This window comes from Corvus cornix, chromosome Z (genome assembly GCF_000738735.6).
Source record: "Corvus cornix cornix isolate S_Up_H32 chromosome Z, ASM73873v5, whole genome shotgun sequence".
Taxonomy (NCBI): domain Eukaryota; kingdom Metazoa; phylum Chordata; class Aves; order Passeriformes; family Corvidae; genus Corvus; species Corvus cornix.
In genome coordinates this window covers 60,986,159-61,010,068 of record NC_046357.1, presented here as the reverse complement: position 1 = coordinate 61,010,068, position 23,910 = coordinate 60,986,159, and the positions used below count along the sequence as shown (strand labels likewise).

Genomic DNA, 23,910 nt, shown 5'->3' with positions numbered 1-23,910 from the left:
TGCTTGTTTCCGACACTGTTCAAGTCACAACAGGGGCATAGTTCTTATGCAAAAGACATAAGCTGTGTTAGTCAAGGGGACCCTTGGTAAAGAGTTCTAATAGGATAAACTGTTTTTCTCAAGGTACAAACTGGGGCTCTCCCAGCACATAATCTTTACAAATTTTCAGTTTACTTGATGATATCTCCAAAAAGGGATAATATTATCACTAGAAGAAAGAAGGGTATATACCATTACTTCAGACATCTTTTCATATTGTCATGTTTCTATTGGAAACACTATTCTAATCTGTATATTGACTGAGATATTTGTTTACCTAAAGAAAATTTTAAGAGCACACAAAGTCTCAAAAGATTGTGTGTTTCTCTTTAGGAGAAGTTGCAAATTACAACTGTAGCACTAAAGAGATGAATCCTCTAAAATAATCAGTCTCTGTTCTTCTCAGGACACACTTGTGATAAGTTCTCAGAAAACTCCAAAGACATAATTATCAATGAGAAAACACAAGCAAACAGCAGTGTCTGTGAAACAGAGTTTCTTAGAGCGAAATACTCCACACAGCCCAGAAGCTGTCAATAATAGACCGTACTAATACTAGGAGAAAGCTTAACTGGATTGATTTCAGTAAAATTAGTTGCTTGCTTTTATGCAGGACAGATCTGAAATGTGCTATATTAAAAGTGATAAAACTCATGCTGACTTATGGAGGGATTTCAATCTCTTTGGACCACCCCATATTTTGATGTCTGGGAGTTTAGCCAAATATAATTTTGTGACAGCTGCCAAATCTGTGGGAAAATGTGACAATTGAACCTAGATAACTCGTAGACCCCATCTCTGGTCAAGTCAAGATTACCCAACCCATCCCTGGAACTGTTCAGCCAGGTTGGATTGGGCCTTGGGCAACCTAATCTAGTGGGTGGCATCCATGCCTTGGTCAAGGGTGGGTTGTAACTAGATGATTTTTAAAGTCCCTTCCAATCCATCCTATGATTCTATGAACTACTGCAATCAATTTAAGGGCCAAGAGCTTCGTGTCCTGAAGCAGAAACTGTTAACTGGATTGAAAATAGGTGCTGTTCTAGATAATTTTCATTTGATACCGATCTTACAATACAGTATGTTGCACTGTGTTTAGGGTTTTTTTTTTTCTGTCTGTCTGTTACCTATTTAATTTATGTATGGGGATGTTGGTAGAAATGTCCTGTAAATATGACATTTCTCATTTATGTTCAATTATAAGACTATATTATACTTTTTTTATTTCTCTGAATAAGTAGCAAAAGGAAAATGGATACTAGGAAGGTCATCGTCACTTTAAATATATGAAAAACTCAACAAATATAATTCCACTTTACTTTAGCACTAATGTTACAATACTGTCTATTTTTGTCTTCCACTTCCCCTATATCTTGGTACCTATTCTTCATGACATTTTACAATTCAAGATCTTCCTGTTAAAGAGATTTTCTTCCCCGTTAACTTACAAGTTGATTCAATCTCTTTTCCTAAAATCATAACGAAAATATGCTCTTCTCTTGATTCACCTTTCACTAAATATTATCCGATACCTAGTATGAAAGATATAAAAATCTTCTCATGATAGTTCACATAGTAACTTTGTACGTATTTCTCATTATTTTTCATCTCAGATCAGCTCCCCCCCCAAAAAATGTTAATTTTTCACTCTAGTCTTCAGAAGGATATGTGCTCTAGCACCAGGATGGAAGTAGATTAGTGACTTCCATAAACAGTATGATTGTCTTTTATGTTGTGCACTTACAAAGCAAAGAACCATGGATAGGAAGTTAGCTTAACTTACTGATATCTTTTTAAACTTTCCCTTTTTAATTTGATTGCATATAGTATTTTTCATCTGATATGAGGAAATGGTAAACACCTCAAGTATTTCCAAATTTCTTTTTGATCCTTTTTGATTCTCAATACAGATCACTTTTTATACATCCATAAAATTTTGCCTTCAAACAAATCATCCAGGACGAGTGACCTTGACTCATCTCATGCAGGAGCATTAAAAGGAAAAGCAAATGACAATAGCAGGTCACTTGTTGCTGTAGGGGTGGAGACACTCAAGAGCTGACTTAGTTTTTTTTGTCTAGGGAAGTTACTTACTTCATGGGGGTTCACATACAGGATGTGGTGGAGAGATAGTCAAAGCTTGCCTGTCCCTGTGACTGTTAACCCTTGCTGTTCTTTCTTGTTCGAACTAGTTATACTAAAAGAGGCAACCTGGAACATAACAAATGTGACTACAGAAGAAATAGAATGGAAAAAATAACCAGGACACTGGGACCCAGGTGGTGTTATCCTGAATCCTGCAAGTCACAGAAAAAGGTGCAAAAGGAAGGTACACAGTAAGAAACATGATAAATGCATTTCCAGTTCAAAAATCTCTACTTCAAAAGATATATGAAAGTTCAGAACATTTTATTTTTTATGTAATACTCATGGGTGGCCACAAATAAATAACAGAAGAAGATTTTCTGATGAAGAGCAGTAGTTTTTCTATGGTTAATGTGAATTCTCATGAAAAAAGTAGTAAAAAAATTGAAAGATACATTCCTTGAAAAACAGCCCATTAAAAATATTAGATAAAACCACCAATAAAAATCTACAGAGGAAAACCAATATATACTAGGTTTTATTTTATATGGTTTTGTTTTGAAAGACAAACTGTTCAATGTAGGTATTTCAAGCTGTTAGCTTTGGTTTTACATCCTAAAGACAAGAAGCTAACTTCATTAAGAGACCTATAATTGCAAAAAAATCTTGTTTGAGTGGATTAATTTTAACTTGTTTCCAATTTCCTTGTTATTTGGAGTAAAAGAAATGTTATTTGTCACCTACTTAATTTGTTAAATTTGCTGTGAACAAGCTTTTTTCAGTTTGCCAATCTAGAATTACTTTACATGAAATGGGAGGTTTATCTTACAACACACAAAGATGCTTATGATATCAAATATTGTAGTTTGCATTAAGTAGAAAATTGAAGTATGAACAACACTTCCAAAATGGGCTCAAGGTAATTTTATTTACATAACTTTATTATAACTCAGGATTCCTACATTTTATGAAAATTGACTAATTAATATGATTTTTTCCCCTTCTCAGGAATAAGCATATTAAATCTAGTAAATAGGCTGGATACAATGCAGCCTTTTTTTCCCCAGAGATCATTTGCTTCCCTTATAAATGATCTAGAACTACAGTATTGGACGAGGATTTGTGTTGAGTGATGGTGGGATTATCTGCAAAAAATAGTCTTTTCCCTACAGCTGCATATAATTTCATATTATTTTTCCACAAACAGCCTGTTGAGTGGATTGGGGCATGAACCTGGTACGGGCAGAGACTGACAGATCTGTATCACCATGGTGGAGCCAGTAAAATGTGCCTCAAGAAGCAATAGAAAAGAGAGAGGTTTCAACATTGTAAAAAAATCTCTAAAAATTAGTAAAAAAGACCTAAACAGCATCCTATTTTATACTCGCAAAGTAGTGTCAAGGGATAGCCATTCAGTAGGGTTTTTTTCTGACATTTTGTGTTATTTAACAGTATTGAATTAAGCAGGCAAATTAGAAATACCAATAAATCACTGCAGGTTCTTGACGATCTTTTTGATGACTATTGAGGAAGTCACTCAGAGATTGAAGATGATTGAAAAGATGAAGTTCTGATACTGCAGATAGTAGAGAAGTTAAGGACAAAAAGCCCACAAAGTGGCGAGATTATGGTGAACATTGCATTCCTTCACAAACAACAAACTATCGTGGCGAAGGGGAGGAGGAGGAGGGGAGTAATCTCCTTCAGTTTTTTCCCTATTGAAATATTACACTACCAGTGCAAATGTGCCAACTCTGATAGTCAAGACAATTGATTTCACTAGCTTCTGCATGAAACTCTTCAACAGAACTAAGAACTTTCAAAGAAGTATCAAAATGTTTTCCCAGTAGGTAGAAAATATATCTAGCTATATCCATAGAAATGTCCAAAATAAAGAAATCAAGCAAAATGGATGATAACCCTTATCACCCAAATTGGATAGATACTTAAAAGGAAGGTATATAATTAATGAAATTGGTTTAACCTTTCGGTGTTATTCTGGCCAGAAAAATAAATCACTGATTTTGAAACACTCAATTTATTCCTATCCTTACCGTCTTGGTTCAGCTACATAGATTTATGTCCCCATTGTGTCTATGAATTTTCTCATAGGAATATAACTAATATAATTATTCCTGTTTGAACTAAGTCTAAGACATCACAATTCTGTTGAGACTTTTTTCAGTTTCCAAAGCATATGAAGGATTCTTCTAATGAACAGGATCATTAGCAAAAATGATCTAAAAGCTATCCTAAGAAGCATTTCCCCTTTCTTTATATTCCATGGTTTGTAGTAGAAAGGACTTCAGTAGTAATCCTTTTTGTAATGAGTATTTGGGGCTCAGATAATCCTATCAATGAAGTCTCTTTGTTATTTTAGAATTTTTAAACACTCAGGTCCATTTATCAGGTACAACATCTGCTTGAACTTATCACATGCAACAATTAAACTAGCTGTTTCAATTTTATACAACTGAAGGCACTGTTTTGATGCCCTTTTCATTTCCCTGCTAGCTGTATTTCCTTTGAAGCTGATGATTGAGCCACAAATACACAGCTGGTCTTTGCTCACTTTTTCCCAATATATGCAGATTAGCTGGAACTAATAGCTGTAGCTCTGGCTAGGCTTCTGATCTTCTACTGGATGTTGGGAGATCATGTACAAATTGGCCAAGTGCTCAAATCTCACACCAGAATATCTTTTAGGCCAAGGAACCCAGCAGAGCAACAGCTGTAATCACGACCATTCTAATTTTCTATATTTTCTATACCTGTAAACTTAAAGTAAATGGAAGGTTCTATTATGCTGGCCAGTATAAGGATGTGAAGTACAAAGATTGGTAACTGAGCGTTTGTTTTCTTGCTTTCAAGTTATTTATGCTTTTATTTAAAACTGATGAACACCAACACATAAAAGAATAATACATGATATATACATGAATAATGCATGATGTATAACTTTAGTTAATTTCACTTGTAAATTAATGTTTTTAAGCTTCTCATACTGAGAAAAGTCAAAATATATCATAAAAATTTTATTTCTTATATTCCTTGTAGTAAAGCATAAGTCAAATATTTTTCACATTGAGAATTGGATGAAATAACTTCTCAAAATGTTCTTGGCAGGTGTCACCATCCACTCCCACTGAAATCGAAAGGTTTCCTATCAGTTTGTATGGAATCAGTTTGAGAAAAGTAAGTTGCTTATCTATTTTATACAGCTTTCACTGGTCTAACTAGAAGCACTCTTCAAAAAGATATATTTCCATTGGCTAATTTGTATATATCAAATAAATTCAAACATTTTATCCCTTTCCACAGTTTACTTAAATGTTGAGTATTGAGTCGTATTCAAAACACAAGCTTCTTTTAGCTTATATAATAACAGGCAAAAACTATGCGTGTGACTGAGGCAGTGACATATTTTGAATATGAGCGTGCAGGTTCTGGACTTTATACAGCATTACATGTGAATTGTGGTCTCTCACCAAAATTAATTCAAGTTAGAAACAGACAGCTGGGCATTTACATTTCATATGAAGCCTTGAACATCTATCCACTAGTAAAGACTGACAAGAAGGAAAAATATTCCTTTTTTTCATCTCAAATCAAATCGTTTCTAGTTTCCTATAAGAAAAAGACTTGCAAGCAATCACTTTTCTAAGTAAACCCAATGTGCAGCTATAATTTGAGAAAAAATAATGCCTACAGAATAGAAAAAAACAATCTGAACTTTTGCACTTAAGAATCTGACATTGCTGCAATTTGTCAAAGACATAATTTCTATTCTAAAAAGGAGAAAAATCATAACTATCAAGTATAAAAATTAAAAATAAAATTCCAGTTATATACTAGAATAAAATATATATTCGAATTCAAGTCCTGTAATCTCTCAGTGTGGTACAATATAAGGATATGGTGGCTTTAATGTGCCAGTAACTTTTATTCCCTTTGAGATAGAAATTAATCAAAAAATTGTCATATATAAAAGAAAACCTGAAAAAGCATTTTCTTCTACTAAAACAAAAGTTTTATAAAGGAAGCCACAGACAAGGGTAAGCAAAACAATAAGCATCATCTAAGTCTATTAAAACAATATGAATGCCTGCCTTCTTTGAAGAAGGCCATAGATTTACACTTCTTCACGTCAATAAGCATCTGCAGTGAACTATGAAGCTGTTTTGGCTAACATGAGCTAAACTACTGTTCTGGAGTAATTATAAATCAACTGTTTCCACATTTTTTGTAGAAGCAGGGGATGCAAAGTTGTTTTGGCAGCAGCTCTTGATTCCTTTTCTCCTTTCTAAGAAAGAGATACTCATGGACTGAATAACCCTGATGATTTTGGGGGGGTTTGTGGTTGGGTTTTTTATTTGGATTTTTGTTTGTTTTGGGGTTTAGATCAAGTGCACACAAGTTATCCATGAGATACTTCAGCAGACACATATTTAATTTTTCCATATGCAATACTGTGAAATAAATAAAGAAAGACAGACATTTTAATTCCAGATGAATGATCATTGAAACCACTATAGTGCCAATGAGACTAACCTCCGGTGCTTACTAGTCATTTCCTTTATAAACCCTATATGGGTATTGGTTTTATCGGTCTTTTTTACTAGTTTTTACTGACTTTTATTGTTTTATTAGTTGCTGTTCTCATGAAAAGCCTTATTCTCTCTTTAACCAGCATTCGCTGATAAAATATTGTGTTTAAAAACAACTGTGATCATGTTGAATTTCCTACCTCTGTAGATTTTCAAGGTCTTTTTAACTTCCACAAGCTGTTGCAATTGTTAGAAGAAACAAATCAGGGACCATGAAAACCTCAGTTTTGTCGAATTACTTTTAATGGGTCTTGATTTTACAGTAACTAAAAGCTTAATGTAGCTGTATAAATAACCGATTCATCTTATCTTAGACTTAAGTTCTTTTTGGGTTGGTTTTTTTAAATTATCATTTGCATTTTACTTCATGGTGAAGTTCAAACTCATGCTTGAATTTTGGAAATATAATTCCCTGTTGAATTACTAAAGTTCTAAAGATACTGTAGTTATTTTAATAACTTTGCTTGTTACTGTGTATCAAACCTTCTCTCTTGTCTTTCTTAAATGTCCCAAAACATTTAAACAAAAGAAAAACATTTGGTTTGTAATTATGGAGGAGGGGAAAAAAGCTTTCTGATGAGAGTTAGCATTCCTGGAAATAGGCTTTTTTAAAGCAAATACTGCTAAAACCTGTCTGTACTTGTGCTGCAACCTGGACAATGTTAGGAGGTGCATTACGCATGGGAGACATACAACTTTATGCTCTAGAATACCCACAAACTAGCAAGGCATTCTCCATAATTTACTTTTATGAGCTTCAGTTTCAAATTAATTTTACAAACTTAATGGTTTGGGAAATTATTATGGGAAACAATAATTTAGAGTTGACCTTTTCTGAGCTACCTGTTACTTGATTGGTTTAGCTAGCAGTGTCTTTAATTGAATTTGTCAGCAACAAAAATATGTGTGCTAACAGCTGCTAACTTAAATTTTATAATTATTGTTATTACCTTAGTTAAAAATTTAAGCAGGCAAAAAAAGAAGGGGAGTAGAACAAAGTCACCTACAGTGGCACAGAGTGAATGTCTCAATGAAAAAGTTTTAATACTCATTGCTTCTTTAGAAATACATTTCTGCTTTAGAAAAAGTTGCAAAAAATATTAATCATTTAGTGAAAAAAAGAAAACACAAGGTATATGTGAGATGATGTGGGTAAAAAATTACTATATGTGTGTTATTTCGTTAGCCAAAGCTTCATACTATTGTCAGAAAAAATACTTAAAAGTTCAGTCTCAAATTCTGCAAATCTTGGCTTCTGCTTACCAGTTCAAAAATGTTTCTTGCAATATGCTGCACATGGGTCTGGGCAACCTCTAGTACCAACACAGGCCTGGGTTGTGAACAGATTGAGGGCAGCCCTGATGAGGAGGACTTGGAGGTTCTGTTGGAGGAGAAATGACCTTGCAGCCCAATTCTGGTCTGTATCAAAAGTGGTGTGGCCAGAAGGTTAAGGGAGGTTGTTTGATTCTGTCTCTGTACTCTGCCTTGTGAGACTACACCTGCAGTGCTGCATCCAGCTCTGTGGTCCCCAGCATAGGAAGGATATAGGCCTGTTGGAGTGAGTCCAGAAAAGGACACCAAGATGATTAGAGGAATGGAGCACTTCTACAAGGAAAGGCTGAGAGAATTGGAATTCAGCCTGGAAAAGAGAAGGCTTTGGGGTGACTTAACTGAAGCCTTCCAGTACCTGAAGGGAACCTACAAGAAAGAGGGAGAGAAACTATTTACAACAACATGTAGTGACAGGACAAAGGGGAATGGCTTCAAACTTCAAGAGAGTAGGTTTAGATCAGATATTAGGGAAAAATTCTTTACTATGAGGCTGGTAAGGCACTTGAACAGGGACCCCAGAGAAGCCGTGGATGCCCATTTCTGGAAGCGTTCACAGCCAGGTTGAATGGAACTCTGAACAACCTGGTATAGTGAAATGTGTCCCTGCCCGTGGCATGGGGCTGGAACTAGAGGGCCTTTAGGGTGCCCTCCAACCCAAACCATTCTATGATTCTATGAAATACCAACCTCTTCTTTGTACAATGAATTATAAGAGTAACATTTATATCTGTTTTTTTCAAAAGAGATATTCTGAAAATCTCTAATAAAAATAGGACAAAGCAATCAGACATCTGAACTTACACAAAAAACCACTATATCAAAAAATGAAATTCATTTCCAGATAACCCAGTTCTCATCTCTTAATATTTAAAAAATAATTCAACGTTGATTTTTGAGTATGGAATTCTTGGGTTTTGTTTGTTTGCTTGTTTCTAAAGTACCTCTTTGTCATTAAATCATATTGCAAAGAGAGGAATCATGAAATGTTTCACTGTCTTCTAGTCTGAAATAAAGAATTTTTGGAGACTAAAACAGCAGTTTCATTCAAATGCACTATTTCTTTCACCCTATCTGACAAACCTTTTCATAGTTATTTTTTTAATGGTGTTTTGCCTTATTTCCTGCCATAGAAGTAAAGGAAATTTTATATGTTACTTCTAAAGAAAAACTATTTGAGGTAACATGACATTCATGGAATGGATGCATTATCCCTAACCCCAACTAGGGGTTGCCCAGGAGGTTCATTAGGAAGAGCATTGCCAGCAGATGGCAATGGACAGGAGGTGATCCCACCCCTTTACTCAGCCCTGGTGGAGCCTCACCTGGAGTGCTGTGTCCAGTTCTGGCCTCCTCAGTGCAGGGGAGACATGGAGCTCCTGGACTGGCTCCAGTAAAGGGATAAAAAAATTATTAAGGGACTGGAGCATCTCTCTTATGAGGAAAGATTTAGAGAGTGGGGCCTGTTCAGTCTCAAAGAGACAACTGAGAGGGGACTTCATCAATGTCTGTGAGTATCTGAAGGGAAAGTGATAAGAGGATGGAGCCAGGCTCTGCTCAGTGGTGCAAAGCAATAGGACAATAGGCAAGGGGCAGAAACTGATGTACAGAAAGTTCCACCTGAATACGAGGAAGAACTTCTTTACTGCGCAGGTGACCATGCACTGAAAGAGATTTCCCAGAGATGCTGTGGAGACTCCCTCACTGGGTATATTCAAGAACCATCTGATACAATCCTGTGCAAGGTGCTCTAGGATGATCCTGCTTGAGCAGGGAGGTTGGATCAGATGACCCACTGTAGTCCTTTCCACCCATTCTGTGATTCTGCAATTATCAATTAAATACAAAAAATGCATAAAAATCAACTTGATTGAGAAAGAGGCTGATTTTATACCTAGTTGCATGTAATCACTCCTACTTTCAGACAACAAAATCAATTTTTTCAAGTAAGAATTCTGATATTATATAAATTTGAAAATTAAAACCTGAACATCAACAAAAACAACAAAAGCATTCAAATTTACTAAGCAAAAGGATTTTAACAAGAATTTTTTTTGTGTGTTTCTAAACTATACTTTTCTCTGCCAAAAATACACAGAGGGAAAATAAGCTCTTTTGCTACAAAGTTTTGGCCACTTCCACACAAAACGTTTCAGACAAAAAGATGTTCTCTGTGAATAATGACAATCTTTAGGCATACAGAACCCTAACCAGGCAATAAAGTCTCTCAAAACTGTACAGGATCTTAAAATGGCCTGTGTGGGACAATCAGTACTTTTTCTTTAAGTAATCCTAACATCTAGGAAAACTGGTGAATATATTCACTAATTTTTGAACTCATGATTATATAATATACATATGATATTTATAAGAAGATTGATATATATGTATAACAACAGGTTTCATTAGAAAAGTTCTTTAAAAAGATCTGTCTCTCAATAAACTGACTTATAATAAAAGAGCAAATACTACTAACAGTTCCTGTGCTGCATGAGTTCAGAATTACCTGGTCATGGAAAGTAAAATTATAGTTGTAAAGAAGCAACATTTTTCTTTTTATTCAGATTATATTATTATAGCCTCTGTTTTGTAACTTCAGATTGCCTTTTGTGACTCATCTACTATTGTTAGCACACAGCTACTGAGAAACACTGACCTGTATTATATATTTCCTTGCACTACTATTTGCTATATGTTGCATATTTCGGAGTGATATCAATATTTATTTGGAAAGAAAAATACAGATTAAAAATGTTTTCCCTTTCATTTTACTGAAATTTATCTGCAATGGAATGGTATGAAGAAAAAAATCCAATGCCATGGATGCCTGACTAGTCCATGAAGATTTTGTTTATTTCAGTTTCTGTTCTATGAAAGAACTCCAGAAGAACTAAATTACTTGAAGCATGTGTAATTTTGTAGACGAAAATATTTTCATTGCTAATGTTTCTGTACTGAGATTTTTTGCAATTCCATTAGGTTACTTTTTTAATCACTATTCCTTTATTAGAAATGACTGCTTGACTTATCTTATTCTCAGTTCCAGTAAGAATATTTTTATGAACAATTGTGGTGGTCAGCAGCTGGCCTGAAGGCCTCACAATAATAATTAATCACATTTTATAACTCCCTCTTTTATAACTGAAGTAATGAAGACATAACTGAAATTACTTAAGTACCCTGACCATTGGGTTATGCAATCTGACCAGTGTGGACTGTTGGAGAGCAGGCCCAGGCCGCTGGGGGCACCAGCAGCTATTGGCTGGTTGGCTGGGTGGCAACTGGCTCAGCTCACAGGGATCGAACATGCGGACCTTCAGATCTCTGTATAAGGGGAAGAAGACTCAATTGAAGTGGGCTGTTGTGCATGAACCCAGTGAGCCTTGTCGCTTGTCTGTCTCCGAAACGGCAACAAACAATATAGATTTTTTTAATCAAAAAAAGGTTATTTTTTCATAATTTTAAGCTTGGTTAAGTAGTTAAGTGAATTTTGTGCTGATGGTAAGTAGCTAAATGAACCAGAATTTTTTAACCACAGCTACAGTATTGCCTGGGTATGGGAGTGTTCATTTTTTTCCCAGGGCTCCTCATCAGTCTTGAGCCACAAGACTCAAAACTGCTTATTGACTTAAGATGCAGTTGACTCTGCATAGATATCTGATCTTTGACCTTTCTGTTGTGATTGCGAGATGTGAAATATTGTCATAACATGCAATATTTCTGTAATGTGGTTCTTTATTCTCACCATTTGAACTCATTCCATTATCACATTTCACCTAGTGAAATAACTGTCAAACTAAAAGAATGTTCAAACCGAACCAATCTAAACTGGCTTCAATAATATAGCCTAGAGGTTAAAGCTTGAATATTCTTATTCTAGCACGCCAAGCCATTGAACTGATAGTGTTAAGAATTTTAATACTCATGTATTCTTATTAATAATATGAATTTCAAAATAAAATCTTAATAAATAATTCCCTCCTCTAACTCTATGATCAAAAAAAGTAATACACTGCATCCTATATGCCTGTATCTAGATTGTTCATCTTTTTCATCAATCACAAGAAATTGGTTCTAAGTAATGAAGACATATTGTGTCCTCTTGCATGTATCTTAATTATCATGAAAGTGCAGCAGACATATCTCTGTTCATCCCACTTTAAGTATGGAATCTGAGACATAATGAATTCTGAGGGAAATGCTTTGTATTTCTGCACTATCAAAATTTCCCCCTTAAGGATAATTTTATGTTGACATTTTCAGGGCTGAAACTGTGCTCACCCAGAAGAGGAAAACAAAACACTGAATTTCTGTTTAAAAGAAAATATATAAAAGAAGCAGCCTCTATTCAATTTTCAGAAGGCTTTTCTATTATTATGAAGATTTGCCAAGTTACTTTCTGTAATAGTTAAAGTTTTCACAATTTGGATTTATTTTTTTCCATAACATCTGAAATGAAAAGTTAAAATGGAAGTTAAAAAATTGTATAGCATTGTATATATATGCCACAAGTACAGAATTCTTAAACTAACACAAATATTAAACTACTGAAACTTTGCTATAAATTTGGCGCCTTTTTTCTTTTCCATTTTTTATTTCCCATTGTTTTTCCATTGCTATTAATTCATTCAAGGAAATTTCTTACATTTGATAAAGTGACAGGATTTCAGCCTAGGAAATTACATTTATTCCAGATTTGCAATCTTGAAGAAGTGGGAATCTAGCCACAGACAATCAAGAATTCTTTAACTGTGAAATATAAATATTAATAAATAGTTCACATTTATTTAAAAAAACCCCACAGACAATCAAGAATTATTTAACTGTGGAATATAAATATTAATAAATAGTTCACATTTATTTAAAAAAAAACCAACACACTGCTGCAAGAGACTGAAGAAATAAATTAGATTTCCATTTATTAGATTTTACTTTAAGAATGTGAATTTGTTCTGAGAATGTGTTTATTAATTTGGGTAAAATATGTTGCATTTAAACTACTTGTATTTTCACAATAGGAAACACCAGCAGAAGGAGATAATTTTATTACTTCCATTAAAATAATTCATATTTTAGCTAAGAAAACGAGATAAGAGGATGACATGATTTAGATCACACTTTAATTTCTTGCACAGTTTCAAAGGCAAGGAAAAAAAAATCCTTGAAAAGGAAACTTTGTATTAAAATGGAAATTTGTTATTGGTATTCACTCCAATAAATATATCCTTCTTATGTGACTTATCACTTCATTTAGATGAAAATGTAGTTAGTGACACTATACTTCAATGGTATCACAAAGAAAAGGTCACTCAGAAGACTGACCAGAAAAAATATCTGCCTGGTTTAAAAAGTAACAGGCTATGGGCTGGGTGAATTCATATATTTAAATCAGAAATAATTTTTATTGTTTACTTTGTAAGTTTTCCATATATCAACAACAAGGGAGCAGAGAATTAAGAATCTATGCTACATCGGTGATCCTAACTCTGCAATTGATGTACAAAACATAATGACCATTTGGCCATATCTGTAGAATATGAAATAGCATACAACTTTATTCTTCTTAGGATCTAGAGTTTTGGAAGGTTTGCTTGCACTCATTATATTCTGGAACATGAATCTTTTAATATAATAATTATATATAACTGGAGTTGTAAAACTATTCTTGTACATGGTATCTAGCTTAGCAAAACCCACATGGTGTTTCATTGAAAGATGAAGGTTTGTATTTTCCAGCACTCAAGCTCCAACAGTAGCACAAACTTTGACTTTATAATGAAGGAAGAAAAAAAGAAAGAACAAGCATGATGTATTAAGACTGGGAGACATGAGCCACAATTGCCTGAAACATGACTCAGTCATTGGGCCCTTCATTATTCGGAACTTTTTTAACAGCTAAGAATAAGTAACTGTCATTTCTGTTGTCTCCACTCAGTACTTAAATGTAAAAATTAAAAATAATCCTATTCCAGATGAAAATGCCTGGTTAGAGAGTATTATATAGGAGTTAACTTGAGTCTTGCTAAGATCAACAGAAGTTATGATGTAATTTATTAGAGCCTCATAAAAGTTGCTCATCCAGGGAACATTGACAGGTCACAGTGACCTCTTAAATCTATAAGCCTTCTTTGCAGGCAGAAAAATAAAAGCATGTAGAGTTTTGTCATACTCGTATGGGTGTGGGGACGGAATGTTCTGGAATAAGTCTGACAAGTAGTTGACAGAGAGATTACTGAAATTTGGAAAGCTGACAATATCTAACGTTCCTGAGTGACTCATGGTTTACTAAACTAATTACAATAATCACCCAGATTTTCAGATGAGTAGGAACCTAGGATTTCTGGAGAATAGGAATTGAGCATGTAGGCATCAACTGCTCTGTTCATATGTTATAAAGTTGATCTGTAAATACAGAACAAATCTCATGCCTCTGTGATTCATACTTCCTACATATGAAATCAATCACAGATTTACAGTTTTGGAAATTTGCCAAGGGAGGCTGGAAGACAAGTTTGTGAGATAGGTACTGAAGGATATTGTTATAGAAGTTAAATCTGAAATGACAATTCAGCTGATCAAAGTAATAGATCTACACCAACTTACCGCCTCACCAGAATGTCCTCATAGCACAGCTAATGACTGGAGGATTAAAAGTGTAAGACTCTTCAAGATTTCCCTGAAATAGAAAATCAAACATGTTTTATTTGCTTTTCTACAGCAAAACCAATAAATTCTGAAGGGTTCAAGAAATAAAAAAGTTAATACACTGATGATAAATAACTTCTGCAAACAGTAATCATTGAAAAGCAGCAAAACAAAGTGGAATTTCTAGAGTAACTCTGATGTGAAAGAATATAAATCACAGTCATACACAATTATTTGTATTGAAATTATCTGTACTTGATTGAAGTGCTTATGAAACAGTTGTGTTCCAAACATGTCTTAGTCATAAACACTTTCTTGCTTTGTCACTGCGCTAGACCAACCCTTTTTCCATGTACTATTTTTAGTGCAAAAATACTGTTTCATAACTGAACTTATGCTAATAGCTCTTTAAATACACCAGAAGTACTTGCACTGACAGTATGTCATTTGGTAAATTACCTTAGGTGTATGAAAACAGAACTGTAGCCTCGTCAATAATAAAGCTACCTCTTCACATGCCACAAACCTGTGTCTACCTCTACCATATGGATATCCATTCAAGCCACACATTTAGCCACACATCTTTCTCACTAGCAGTCGAGCTTAAGAGGTGAACCTGTGGAAACCTCATGATGTTCAACAAGGCCAGACGCAAGGTCCTGCACCTGGGCTGGGGAAATCCACGCATAAGCACTGGCTGGGTGGAAAATGGATTGCGAGAAAGATTTAGGGGCATTGGTTGATGAGAAGAAAAACACAACCCAGTAATGTGCACTCGCAGCTCAAAAAGCCAACTTCAGCCTGGGCACCATCAAAAGTGATGTGGCCAGTAGGTCTAAGGGAGGCAATTGTCCCCCTCTGCTCTGCTCTTGTGAGACCCCACCTGGACTGCTGCATCCCAGTCCAGGGACCAACAATCTGGGTCCCCCAGCAAAAGAAAGATGTGGACCTGTTGAAACAAGTCCTGGAGAGAGAAACTGAGTTGATCACAGGGCTGGAGCATCTCTCCTATGAAGATGGGCTGAGAGAGTTAGAGCTGCTCAGTCCAGAGAAAAAAAGGCTTTGGGGAGAATTTGTAGCACCTTCCAGTATCTGAAGGAGGCTTTCAAGAGGGCTGGAGATGGACTTTTAATACGGGCATGCAGTAATAGGCCGAGGGGGAATGGCCTAAGTTGAAGGAGTGTACATTTAGGTTAGATATTAGGAAGGAATATATTGTCCAAAGAGGTTGTGGACCCCACACCTCTGAAAGAGTACAAGGCCAGGCTGGATGGGGCTCTGTACAACTGGTCTAATGGAAGGAACCTCGGGCAAGGGGGTTCAATCTAGAAGATCTTTAAAGTCCCTTCCAACCCTAACCATTCTATCAGTCCATGATTCTGTGATCTTTCCTTTGGGGTAGGGCTGGGAGAGGTATAACTGTTCAGTCTGGAGAGAAGAAGGCTCAAGAGAAAACTCATCAACACATATAAACAACTGAAGGGGAGATGCAAAGATGGTGTCAGTCTCTTTTCTTTGTTGTCTAATGACAGGATAAAAAAGCAATGGGAAAAAGGAAACACAGAAAGATCTATAAGAATATCAGAAAACAGCTTTTTTACTGTAACTGAATACTGAAGCAGTTTGCCCAGAAATGACTGTGGAATATTCATCTTGGAAATACTGAAAAGCCATCTGGACATGGTCTTGGGCAACCTGCTTTAAGTAGCTCGAGCAGGGATGCTGGTCCAGATCCAACCTCGACCAGTCTGTGATACTGTGATATTTTATTCACAGCACCCATGAGTCTGTGTTTTATGCACCCACCTAGGCAGTCTGGGATTGATAGCCACCTTCCACCTTTTTATATATCTCAATCATGACATTCAGAAATCACAATACTCCTAAATTCTTTAGGAAAGAATAAAAGTGAATAGCAATAAATGATCAACACTGATCAAGAATGTTTCACTCTAAAAACTCTCTTCCCTGTAACGATTCTATTTTTGTCATAATACAGTAACAGCTTCAGTGCTTTTGGTTTTTTTTTTAATGCACTGCATATGCAACATGAAGAAAATCGTTGAAAACAGGCAGGTAAAGAAATTTTGTTATAAGCAAATGTTAAGTAGCATAAAATACAAGGGGAACATAGGTTTGGAAGCATTTTAATATCTGCTTTATTTTTCATAGTCAGACTGGAAGCAGAGTGAAAAAAATACACAAATAATAATGCTGTCAGTGCCGAAGGCTTAATGACATGGTTCAAATTACTACGTTGAATACATATTCTGTTACATTTCAACATTGCTGTCTTTATGGCTGAGATTTCTTTGGCTGACACTATACACTGGTTAGCATTTCCTTGATGTCTATAAAAGCATAATTTTTTTTTTTTAACTTAACTTGCTTAATTAATCATCACATCATAGGAATGCTGATTAAGCAATATGAACTCATAAAATATGTCCTGAAAACTGGTGCACCATGCATTGTTCTTTTTTATAATCACATATGCAAATATAAGATTCTTCCATTCTTTTATCAGTTCCCTTTGTTACTCTATGGTATGTGTTTTAGCTGCCTGTATTGAATTTGCTTGGTCCACTTACACGGACTTCCATCACTTGAAAACTATGAACCTGTCCAGTTCACTGAAAGACTGTTTTCACATTCGGTACTTTCCGTTTCTGTTAATAGTACTATTTTTATTCAACTTTTCCTTAAAGAAAGCAGCAATTCCAACCACAATAAATAAAAATATTGCCCAAAACATATTCTTAATATTCTAATTTGTTAAGATGAGTTTATATAGATTAATTTATGGTCATTTACTTGAAGAGTAATAAACATATTCTGTGTACATTTAAAAGAAAGAGGAAGAACTATTGCAGAGTGTTAGTAGTGGGAAAGCAGTTTAGTAAGACTAACTTCTTCCTATATTTGGGGGCATGAATGCTTTTCATCTCCCTCTTCCCCTGCAGTTTTTTCTACATACCATTCCATGGCTCTTTTCTATTCTTACTCAATTTAATAGTTTCAAAGCTAGGCCTCATTCAGTTTTCCTCTCAGTATTGAGGATATCAGTATATCAGCATAGCTTTGATCTTAAATCATAGATGCTATAACCTCAAAAGTTTTTTTTAAAAAAATCAACAGCATATCTGAATATCATAGGTTAGTTCTGGAAACTCATCGATTTCGTTTCCTAAACTTGCAGAAACAGAAAAATCTCTATCACTGGCTACTGTTTATTTAAAATAGAAAAAAAAGAAGAGGATAATGGGTTACATTGATAAAAATATCAAGGGAATAATATTGCTATACAGCCCCACAGAATAAATAGGCTTGTCCCTGCTTCAAATTAAAAAAATTATAAAATGACTGTTAAATTTTTTACACAAACCCTCCTTTCCCTAACAAATCTCTTTTGTCTCCAGAACCTTTATTCCCCGTCTTTAAATATAAAACATAAGAAAGCAGATGTCACGTTCGCAAACCTTGTTTCTAAGTCTGTGTCACACAATGCTAAAAGCTCTGGAGAGAAAATATATGGTCTGTGCTGAGTGGCTGCCAGTGGACTTGGGAGACAGACGTTGCTGTTAGACTGTATGACCATAGCCAGGCCTCTCTCAGGTTTGTCACTGGTAAATGGAGTTGACAGTCTTCTGCTACGTCACTGACATGCCATGTAAATAACTTTGTTGAAGAATACTGTGAAAGCATGTGAATCTATGGGCATGAAGGTAACTAATTTCAATCTGACCTCATTAAGGCTAATTCTCTTGTGGTTGTCCTTTAGTCTTCTTCATAATCACTCTTGTATTGAAATGATGAAAATAGACATCCATTGTATTCCATGCCTTAGGTATGCAAAGCTAACAGCTAGCATGGAACAGATAGAATGTCCTCCTGTCATGCTTTTCTTCCCTGTCCACTGTTATTTCCCTGACAGAGCCCATGAGTCTAAAGAGTTCAGCACTGACACTTAGGAAAAAAATATCATTTGCATTTTCTGCAAGTTTACCTTTTTGATGGCAGTCTTATAGATGCTATACCTGCACAGGGAAAGGGGCAGAAGCATATGATTTCGTACTTTTCTTTTTATGATAACTAGATTGTAGCTTGTCTTTTTCAAAAGAAAAACTGCTCTCAGATATTTGAAGGTCACACCCAGGGACAGAAAAGCTCTTTAACAACTGAAAAGCTTGTCAGGACAAATGATGTTGTAGTCAAGCCCATTTTTTTTTAAGGGAAACAGGTTTTATACATGGATACGGCACAGAATGGAAAATAAAGTCCTATATGGACTCATGAACAAGAAGTCATTCCTGTGCTCTAGAAAGGAAAGAAACACCTACACCCAAATGAAAAAGTGGAGAGAAGAGAAGGAATTAAGTAACTGACTTATATATATACAGTTGACTCGATGCCAACAGCTGTCATGCTGGGATAGCCTAGTTCTGAGTAACATCATTTAGATGCTGGAAACTTGCACCAACATTGTGTGTAACATTAGATAACTTCAGATCTAGATTATAAAAAGTGTGTAGAAAACCTTTAGAGATGGAAGCACTAAAAAATATGTAAGCACGATAGGGGAGATAGCAGTTGAATGTTCTACAGGCTAGAGGTACTTAGTCTGATTTAGAATTAGTGTCAGAGTAGACTCCATGCTTCTATCATTTTACTAAAAATGTTTAAAAGGATGTAAGTTGCATAAAATTTTTGGTATATACCTTGAATTCTCCTTTCATAGTGATTAATTTTCCCCCATAGAATTGAAGGTGATTTTAATTTAGAATTTTTTTGACAAAGAGATATACTGTGAAAAAATTTTTTCTTATTAAAAGCAATATTTTCATTGCTGATACAATAACTGCCATCAACAACATCTGATAGTCCTTCTCAGGATGTGAGTACACCCTGTTTACTGTCATCCTTAGATCTATGAAGTGTGACAAATATGTATTTCTCAAATAAAGTTTAGAGTAAAATATTCCTTATCTAACCATTTGCTTTTATTCAACAACATCAAGAGACATGTCTTTGGCTCTAAGTAGCAATGTGAAAAGAGGAGGAAAATATACACCCCTCAAAGCATGAAAGTGTGAACAATGATATCAAAATCAGGATTTTCAATACCCAGAAAATCTGATACCTAATTTTGTTCAATTAGTTTCCTTAGAGAACAAAACTACAAAACCTTGCAAAAAGACTAGATAAACCAGGAAAAATTAATTTTGGTTTAAAACAGCCAGAGGATTTCCCACTTTTAGACGTAGTGGTGAAGGATAATGCACGTGAAGGATAATGAAATAAGTTGATTAAGGATTTTGCATCTGATGTGTTTTATAAGAATAAAGATACTTTGCCCTTAAATATTTTCTGAATATTCTCCTGATCCCTCATTCATGATTTATCCTGGCCATTCAATGTCACCTGTGTATTTAGTCCAGAAAGACAATAGCAGATGATGAAGCTAGGAGAGGCCTATTAAGACCTCTCACTTGCCTAATCTCATTTTCACAAACAGACTGAAACACAGTCACCCTCTTGATGGTACGGCACAAGCAGGCAGTCTTCCAGGAGCAATTTCACAGCCAAGTAAATCAGTGTTTCTCCTACTGTAAAGTCATTCTCAGTAGTATTGCTATTAAGAGGTAGCACAATGAAGAATAATATCAAGAAACCATGCATTGCCCCAGTGGGAATGTAGTAGGAAGCAAAAAAGAGGGGTTTCAGGCTGCTATTTGGAAGAGATTTAAGCTCTAGTAAACAGGACCCTGCAGAGAGATAAAGGGAAAATGTGTTTAACCCTTTTTCACCTATTAGAATAGCATCAGTGTTGTTTTACCTTGCATTTCACAAAGTTTGACAATTTCTGTTCCAGTGCTACAGCAAACCCAAGCCATAAAAAGAGCTCCTAATTATATAAAAGAATTAGTAGGGCAGATCTCCTCTAAGAAAGTAAGTGCCAGTAATAAATAAATAAATAAATAATATAAATACTGGCATTTGCTCTTCATTAGTCAGAAGTTCCTGTCAGACTTATCATGGGCTGAGATGAAAGCAGCTGCCGCGGCCAACCAAGGATGTCCAGGGCTCGGGCAGCCTGGCCGGTTGCAGGCTCCTGCCTCTGTCCAGTTCCTCTGGTGTCCAGCCAGGGCCCTCCCCACCTCTGAGTGCCCACACCTGTCATGCCCATTCCTATCACTGAACAGTCTGGCTTCCCCACCACCTCTGCAGATCTTTCCCTTGCTAGGGGAATGCACTCCACAGGCACACTGTCCAGCCTGGTGTATCTGCAGCCCCCAGATTGTCCTCCTGGGGTGTCCCCAAGTTCCTAAGCCCCTAGCTGTGTGTGGAGGTTGGGTCCTAAGGCCAAGCCATGGTGAAAGCTCCACAGCTGTGCCAAAGGCTTCCCTACACCCCACCCAGCTGGGAGCCAAGGGTTCAGGACTCGCAGCAGTGCCAAAGCCACAGTCTGATACAATGAAGCCTTGCCCCATGGATGCGGCAGTGTCTTCTGCTGTGATTCACCTAAAGCCAGCTGCAGTGGGGCCTGGTTGAGGGCCTGGAGCTGTGCCCACAGCTGCAGCTGAGTTGTCATCAGGCTCAACTTTCCTCCTGGTCCCTGTCACTGGGAATCTCTGGGCTGGCCCATGTCTCTCCACCTCCCTGCTGCCCCCAGGGCCTCCTTTTGCCCCTGTGCTTTGCCTTAATTCCATAACCTGGCTCTGGCTTGTGTGATTTTGTCATAGGCACCTGCCCAGGCTCCAGGTCCTACTCCAAAATGGAACAAATTGAACTTAAAATGTTGCTCCTCTTTTGTAGATATGGCATAAGTATTTCCTCCTTGACAAAAATTTTACTTGCTAAACCCTTTAAAAAAATTTGAATTTTCCAACATATTAAAAGTTTGATCATGGTCTTGCTTCTGCAGTCAGAAATTTACCTAAGGTTTTTTGTTTAGAGTTTTTCTGCTATTTGGAAAGTTATTGCATAATGGTCTGGAGGTCTTGACATCAACTTGTCTCTTAATTGTTCTGTTATCAAAGCACTATCAAATAAATTCCCATATTAACTTTTATTTTTCTACAAAGCATCTAGATTAATATACTCTCTAGTTAGTAAACTTTCTAAGTAAACTTTCTAAGGTGAAATATGTTGACAAAAATTTTCTCAGAGCTCCAGGCATAGAAGATATCACTAAGCAACTATTTTATATGAGCTAACTTGTGCCTTGGAGAAACTGTGGTAGGGACAATGGTCTTTATCTGAAATGCAGCTAAAAGTTATTCTTTTATGTAACCCACCAATCTTCTTGGTATAATTAAGAATTTTGTAAATAAGATACATATACAAATTTCCTTCTGTTACTGCCCTTATTTTTTCATCCATTTAAAAATATTTTGTTTCTATAGGTATTTTTGTTTTCAGTGGCTTTTGTTTAAAAATTCTGCTGCCATATTGTTTCCTTTACATATCTAATGAATGTAAATAGTTCTCAACAACAATTGGCATTTATGAAAATGGCATATTATCACATAGAAATTGTTCAGCAATACCTTTAAAATAATAAGGAAAATCTGCTACTAATGGGTCAAATGATATATCACCCAAAAACTAAATACTTGTTTACCAAATTGTTTATAATAATTAAACAATTATTGTTTAATAATTGTTTACCAAAACAGGTACTCGTAAAATAAATTCACAAACAGATAGAAATTAATGGTGGGTGGAGAGAAACCACAAAAAAAAAACCCATGGAAATTTTGTCGTTATTTCTTCTGGTCAAACACCAAGAATAAATTATAAAAGATATCCTGGAACAGGACTACAGTAAATTTTTCCCTTTTGTGCAATGATTCTACCTTTTATTGTTGTTGGTTTTAATTCTGTTTTTTGAGGGTTTTTCTTCTGTCTTTTTCTATTGTCTAAATAAAACATCTGACATACGACATATCAGAAAGTTATGTTTTGTAGGAAAAAAATTCATATCTCCATTAAAGGTACTACAGTTATACAGTGCATTTTTCAAAAATCTAAATACATGAATAGAATTCCCCACCGTAAAAATTCTTGCTAAGTGTTTGAAAATTGAGAACCCTTCTTTAAGTCCTATAAGTGATCATGTGGTCCAGTACTGTCTGAGTGAAGCCAAAGTTCCCAAGACAGGTTTACAAATAAAAGCCAAAGTGTTATCTTACCTATTCCTCTCTTCTCACATCATGTCACAACTGTACCCTATCTCTCTAACCCTTTTTAAATATAACCCATTTCGATACAGGTGATCTTGGACCGCAAATGATAGAAAATGGAGGTTAAAAGGAAAAGGCTACAAAGTCACAAAAGCTTATTAAATGGTTACTAGTGTAAGACTTCCCCTGGTATATATATATATATATATATATATATATATAGCTAAGAAATTGGCAGCCGGTAATTGAAAGCTCTTTATTAGTACTTCTATACAAATACATGTTTTCTAACCGAAGTAATTTCATAGACTTTGGTTAAAAAATGCAACATCTTTTTTTAGACTAAACAAAACCAAAAACTCTGTAGCAAATAAAATGCTTTGTTGTATTGACTGCCATGTTGAAATATGGATTACAGTTGAATTGTTTTAAAGTAATCAAAATATTTTTTATCTCTCATATTTGTCAAAAAACTCAGAATATGTTTGGAGTCTTTTACACTTCTGCACAATCAGCCAGCTTTAGCTTTACTTACAAGTCCTTTAAATGTCAAATAACAAGGAAGTTGATGGCAGTGGAAGAATTATATATATAATCCTTTGATTATATATGTATTTTTGATCATGCTTCTTATATATAACAATAATTTAATTATACTCAGCTACATCTGAATCCTAGAGTGGCTTATTCATGTATTAAGGTATAGTTAAACAAGAAGCTCCACAGAAGAGGGATTCTTTGCATGATCAAGTCAAGTCTATGCATAGCTGAATAAACTGTAGGGTAGTGCCACAGGCAGTTGCTGTCTCAGTAGTTGACAGGGCTTTTTTCAGCAGAAAAAAAAAGTCATTGTAACACTCTGTTTTAAAGACAGATTTAAAATAAAATCAGTTAATTATTCATAGGAAGCTGCAGCATACACTTAACTTGAGTTAATTGGATTATTTTTAAATATCCTATTTGTCAGTATCCCTTGAATAGGAAGACCTTGTGATCTTCTGTGAATAGAGAAGAATGCC

The 23,910-nt window shown here is 35.4% G+C and overlaps 1 protein-coding gene across 45 annotated transcripts in view; it reads right to left on the bottom strand.

Moving 5' to 3' along the window:
• PTPRD (protein tyrosine phosphatase receptor type D) overlaps positions 1 to 23,910 on the bottom strand; it is a 1,187,151-nt gene that overhangs the window by 922,951 nt on the left and 240,290 nt on the right. For all 45 annotated transcript variants that reach the window (XM_039567532.1, XM_010392896.4, XM_039567544.1 and 42 more), the window contains one exon: positions 14,664 to 14,736. The gene's annotated coding sequence lies outside the window, so the exon portion shown is untranslated. The remainder of the gene's footprint in view (positions 1 to 14,663; positions 14,737 to 23,910) is intronic.